The sequence below is a fragment of the Salmo salar genome, chromosome ssa04, assembly GCF_905237065.1.
Source record: "Salmo salar chromosome ssa04, Ssal_v3.1, whole genome shotgun sequence".
NCBI lineage: Eukaryota > Metazoa > Chordata > Actinopteri > Salmoniformes > Salmonidae > Salmo > Salmo salar.
This window is the reverse complement of record NC_059445.1, coordinates 82,691,008-82,698,050: the sequence shown is the minus strand read 5'-3', so window position 1 is coordinate 82,698,050 and position 7,043 is coordinate 82,691,008.

Genomic DNA, 7,043 nt, shown 5'->3' with positions numbered 1-7,043 from the left:
CCATGGTGGCGGTGGGGTTAGGGTATGGACAGGCATAAGCTACGGACAACTAACACAATTGCATTTTACCGATGGCAATTTGAATGCACAGAGAAACCGTGATGAGATCCTGAGGCTCATTGTCCTGCCATTAATCTGTCTCCATCATCTCAGGTTTCAGCATGATAATGCACGGCTGCATGTCGCAATGATCTGCACACAATTCCTGGAAGCTGAAAATGTTCTTCCATGGCCTGCATACTCACCAGACGTCACCCATTGAGCTTGTTTGGGATGCTCTGGAACGACGTGCACGACAGCATGTTCCAGTTCCTGCCAATATCCAGCAACTTCGGACAGCCATTGAAGAGGAGTGGGACAACATTCCAAAGGCTACAATCAACAGCCTGATCAACTCTATGTGAAGGAGATGTGTCACGCTGCATGTGGCAAAATGGTGGCCTCACCAGATATGGAGATACCTAGAAATGTGTCAGGGAGGGCTGGCGTAATCAACATCCACAGCATCCGGGGAACAGTGGCAACAGTGGGTTAACTGCCATCAGGGAACAGTGGGTTAACTGCCATCAGAGGAACAGTGGGTTAACTGCCATTAGGGGAACAGTGGGAACAGTGGGTTAACTGCCATCCGGGGAACAGTGGGTTAACTGCCATCAGGGGAACAGTGGGTTAACTGCGATTAGGGGAACAGTGGGAACAGTGGGTTAACTGCCATCAGGGGAACAGTGGGTTAACTGCCATCCGGGGAACAGTGGGTTAACTGCCATCAGGGGAACAGTGGGAACAGTGGGTTAACTGCCATCCGGGGAACAGTGGGTTAACTGCCATCAGGGGAACAGTGGGTTAACTGCCATCAGGGGAACAGTGGGAACAGTGGGTTAACTGCCATCTGGGGAACAGTGGGTTAACTGCCATCCGGGGAACAGTGGGTTAACTGCCATCAGGGGAACAGTGGGTTAACTGCCATCCGGGGAACAGTGGGTTAACTGCCATCCGGGGAACAGTGGGTTAACTGCCATCCGGGGAACAGTGGGTTAACTGCCATCAGGGGAACAGTGGGAACAGTGGGTTAACTGCCATCAGGGGAACAGTGGGTTAACTGCCATCCGGGGAACAGTGGGTTAACTGCCATCTGGGGAACAGTGGGTTAACTGCCATCCGGGGAACAGTGGGTTAACTGCCATCCGGGGAACAGTGGGTTAACTGCCATCCGGGGAACAGTGGGTTAACTGCCATCTGGGGAACAGTGGGTTAACTGCCATCAGGGGAACAGTGGGTTAACTGCCATCCGGGGAACAGTGGATTAACTGCCATCCGGGGAACAGTGGGTTAACTGCCATTCGGGGAACAGTGGGTTAACTGCCATCCGGGGAACAGTGGGTTAACTGCCTTGCTCTGTGGCAGAATGACAGGTTTTTACCTTGTCAGCTCAGGGATTCGATCCAGCAACCTTTCAGTTACTGGCCCAACACCCCCACCCATCAGGCTAGATACTGACTGGTTCTCTTATCCATGCCCCTACCTTTAAGTTATGTGACCATTTCCAGTCATGTAATATCCATAGATTATGGCCTAATGAATTTAGTTCAATTTACAGATTTTCTTATATGAACTGTAACTCAGTAAAATCTTTGAAATTGTTGCATTTTGTATCTATGTTTTTGTTTAGTATACTTTCACACTATGAGCGTTGGAATAATATTGTGAAATTGTGAAAATGATGATAATGCCGTTTTAGTGTAAAAGCTGTTTGAAAAGACTGCCTGAAATGTCAGCCTGTGTCGGTGGGATGTAAATTATTTAATAGACCAATAAGAGAGAGTTCCAAACCTCTCTGCCAATAACAGCTAGTTTTCAGTTTCCCCCTCCCCACTCAGACCACTCCCAGAAAGTCCTAGACAAATTCTTGCTTGAAACATTGCTATTTTCTATTAAGCTATTTTTTTTTGTTGCTGACCATTTTAATTTAAAACAGTCACAGGAAGGTACTTACATATTTACTAGTGAGATAAAAACAGATGAATTGGACCTTTTAATATAAGAGGTAAACACACACACACACACACACACACACACACACACACACACACACACACACACACACACACACACACACACACACACACACACACACACACACACACACACACACACACACACACACACACACACACACACACACACACACACACACACACACACACACACACACACACACACACACACACACACACACACACACACACACACACACACACACACACACACACACACACACACACACACACACACACAATCATGTCATATGTCACCTGTATGTTAGGGACTTTACCCTCTGATTGTCATTTAAATATATCAAACGGACATTCTAGACGATTCTGACGAACAGTTTGGGGAAGTTCCATTCCTGTTTCAGCATGACAATACTCCCATACACAAAGCGAGGTCCATACAGAAATTGTTTGTCGAGATCAGTGTGGAAGAACTTGACTGGCCTGCACAGAGCTCTGACCTCAACCCCATCGAACACCTTTGGGATGAATTGGAATGCCGACTGCGAGCCAGGCCTAATTGCTCGACGTCAGTGCGAGACCTCACTAATGCTCTTGTGGTTGAGTGGACGCAAGTCCCCACAGCAATGTTCCAACATTTACTGGTAAGCCTTCCCAGAAGAGTGGTTGCTATTATAGCAGCAAAGGGGGGACCAACTGCATATTAATGCCAATGACTTTGGAATGAAATATTCGATGAGCAGGTGTCCACATTCCTTTGGCTATGTAGTGTGTCTTTCTGTTTGCTGTTTCAGCCGGGGTAGAAGTCCTTTTAGTGATAATTTCAAGTGAGATCTATTTATCTTTATTGGGTGTTAAAAGTGAATTGTGTCCCATAAAAATGGTTAGACAATATCACTCTGGCCTAACCTGTTATCAAATCAAATCACATTTTATTGGTCACGTACACGTGGCTAGCAGATGTTAATAATGCGAGTGTAGCGAAATGCTTGTGCTTCTAGTTCCGACAGTGCAGCAATATCTAACATGTAATCTAACAATTCCACAACAACTATCTAACACACACACATCTAAGTAAAGGAATGGAATGAGAATATGTACATATAAATATTTTGAGGCACCTTTTCACTCAGTGTTTGAGAGAAAGTGAAAATGAAAGCCCATACAAATGTTCTTCGTGTCATAGACAGTTATGAAATCAAAGATACTTTTAGATTTCTTCATAGACTATTTGTAAAGGACTAGAAGGTTCTCTGTGTTCTCTCAGATGTGTGGGGTGAAGATGGAACAACAGCGCCATCTAGAGGTCATAGAAGGAAGCTTCTGAGATGAAACTTCACCCAAGCCAGTGTTCATCTATATCAGATGATGAATAATAAGCCTTGTTTACACCTTGCGCTAACATGCGAGTTTGGTGATCTGATCAATATGCTCCAATTCACTATGGATTTATTTATTTACACTAAACACAAAAATATAAACGCAGCATGTAAAGTGTTGGTCCCATGTTTCATGAGCTGAAATTGGTTTACATCCCTACTAGTAATAATTTCTCCTTTGCCAAGATAATCCATCCACCTGACAGGTGTGGCATATCAAGAAGCTGATTAAACAGCATGATCATTACACAGGTGCACCTTGTGCTGGGGACAATAAAAGGCCACTCTAAAATGTGCAGTTTTGTCACACAACACAATGCAACAGATGTCTCAAGTTTTGAGGGAGCGTTCAATTGGCATGTTGACTACAGGAATGTCCACCAGAGCTGTTGCCAAAGAATTGAATGTTAATTTCTCTACCATAAACCGCCTTCAACGTGTTCTAGAGAATTTGGCAGTACGTCCAACTGGCCTCATAACCGCAGACTATGTGTATGGCGTTGTGTGGCCAGCGGTTTGCTGATGTGAACATTGTGAACAGAGCCCCCCATGGTGGCGGTGGGGATATGGTATGGGCAGGCATAAGCTACGGACAACGAACACAATTTAATTTTATCGACGGCAATTTGAATACACAAAAATACTGTGACGAGATCCTGAGGCCCATTTTCTTTTGAGGTATCTGTGACCAACAGATGTTATATCTGTATTCCCAATCATGTGAAATCCATAGATTAGGGTCTAATTTATTTATTTCAATTCACTGATTACCTCATAGGAACTGTAACTCAGTTAAATCTTTGAAATTGTTGCATGTTGCATTTATATTTTTCTTCAGTGTATTTTACCAGGGGGTCATACTGAGACCAAGGTCTCTTTTACAGATGAGCCCTAAATTACTAGCTGCTCTGTCGTTCCCGACATACTTTAGTCTGAGACTGCTCTGTCGTTCCCGACATACTTTAGTCTGAGACTGCTCTGTCGTTCTCGACATACTTTAGTCTGAGACTGCTCTGTCGTTCCCAACATACTTTAGTCTGAGACTGCTCTGTCGTTCCCGACATACTTTAGTCTGAGACTGCTCTGTCATTCCCGACATACTTTAGTCTGAGACTGCCATCATTGAAGTTGTCTGAGGTGATGAGGGGCACTGTACAAAATAACGTCATCGGCGATTGTCTCTAACCAATCAGAGTATCAAAGCCGATGACACATTTTCAAACCACCGCTTTAATCACGTGTTTTCTATCTCTGGTCTAACCCATCGGTTTAATCACGTGTTTTCTATCTCTGGTCTAACCCATCGGTTTAATCACGTGTTTTCTATCTCTGGTCTAACCCATCGGTTTAATCACGTGTTTTCTATCTCTGGTCTAACCCATCGGTTTAATCACGTGTTTTCTATCTCTGGTCCAACCCATCGGTTTAATCACGTGTTTTCTATCTCTGGTCTAACCCATCGGTTTAATCACGTGTTTTCTATCTCTGGTCTAACCCATCGGTTTAATCACGTGTTTTCTATCTCTGGTCTAACCCATCGGTTTAATCACGTGTTTTCTATCTCTGGTCTAACCCATCGGTTTAATCACGTGTTTTCTATCTCTGGTCCAACCCATCGGTTTAATCACGTGTTTTCTATCTCTGGTCCAACCCATCGGTTTAATCACGTGTTTTCTATCTCTGGTCTAACCCATCGGTTTAATCACGTGTTTTCTATCTCTGGTCCAACCCATCGGTTTAATCACGTGTTTTCTATCTCTGGTCTAACCCATCGGTTTAATCACGTGTTTTCTATCTCTGGTCTAACCCATCGGTTTAATCACGTGTTTTCTATCTCTGGTCTAACCCATCGGTTTAATCACGTGTTTTCTATCTCTGGTCCAACCCATCGGTTTAATCACGTGTTTTCTATCTCTGGTCTAACCCATCGGTTTAATCACGTGTTTTCTATCTCTGGTCTAACCCATCGGTTTAATCACGTGTTTTCTATCTCTGGTCTAACCCATCGGTTTAATCACGTGTTTTCTATCTCTGGTCTAACCCATCGGTTTAATCACGTGTTTTCTATCTCTGGTCTAACCCATCGGTTTAATCACGTGTTTTCTATCTCTGGTCTAACCCATCGGTTTAATCACGTGTTTTCTATCTCTGGTCTAACCCATCGGTTTAATCACGTGTTTTCTATCTCTGGTCTAACCCATCGGTTTAATCACGTGTTTTCTATCTCTGGTCTAACCCATCGGTTTAATCACGTGTTTTCTATCTCTGGTCTAACCCATCGGTTTAATCACGTGTTTTCTATCTCTGGTCTAACCCATCGGTTTAATCACGTGTTTTCTATCTCTGGTCTAACCCATCGGTTTAATCACGTGTTTTCTATCTCTGGTCCAACCCATCGGTTTCTGGGACCAATCAGAGAGCCCCCCCCCCCCGAATGTGTTTGAATTCGGTGAAGGGCGGAGAAGGTAAGACTCATCAGTGAGAAGAAACTGACGTCTGTGAGTGAGGTGTAGCGTTAGACCCGGAGCAAGGAGTCTGGGTAGCCAGGCAACTGAATTATAGAACAATTACAAAAATACACACATGAAAACAAAATACCGAAAAACACCCCAACTATACCAAAACTATGTGATCAAGGTTTGTCGCAGCAACACATTGTATTAAAATGAATATCTTATCTATCCACTGTGTCGGCATGGTGACCAGATTAGCTGGTGCCTTACGGTTTGAAAATTATTTGACAGATATTCTTTCAAAAATAATATAAATGTATTTATTTTAAGACAACTACTGATGACATATGTCGATGGTGCCACCTGTCAATGATTTTTAGAGATCGGTACAATGATGATTTAACGATCCTTATCTGTTTACACTTCATTAATATAATTTACATTTTAGTCATTTAGCAGACGCTCTTATCCAGAGCGACTTACAGTAGTGAATGCATACATTTCATTTCATGCATTTTTATTTTTTTGTACTGGCCCCCCGTGGGAATCGAACCCACAACCCTGGCGTTGCACACACCATGCTGGCATTGCAAACACCATGCTCTACCAACTGAGCCACAGGGAAGACCTATCCAGACACAATGCGTGCTTGACTACCTTCAGAGGTGGTCAGGTAGATCTGATCGTAATGTGTCTTTTAATCGTCTACACCTGTCTTAGAATGTGGGCACAATAAGAATGTGGATCAGGAGGTCAGGACAAAGGACGCATGTTAGCACCAGGTATAAACCAGGGCTATAGAGTGTCTCAGGCAGAGTAATTGCTAAACTAAGATTATAATGAACATGTGGGGGGGATTTGATCCCAGATCAGAATTCCGACTGAGACATTTTGTGAATATGGATCCTGGAGAAACACAATCATGTCCCCCTTTTCTTTCTTTCTTTTTACACTATTCACCAGCTAAGAGAGTGTGTTAAAAGGGCATTAAATGAAAGCTGGGGAGAGAAGCTAAGACTGGAATATTGAGTGGAGTTGTCAGTAAATTTACTGTACGGTAGGTCTACTGTAAATAATTTCCCTTCTTCTTAGGCGTCACAAAGGGTAATACCTAACAACGATGTCCATTGTGGCTAACCTGCCAACTGTCTACCATAGATGGAAAAACAGTCTACTGTTACAGCGCGATGACAACCTGT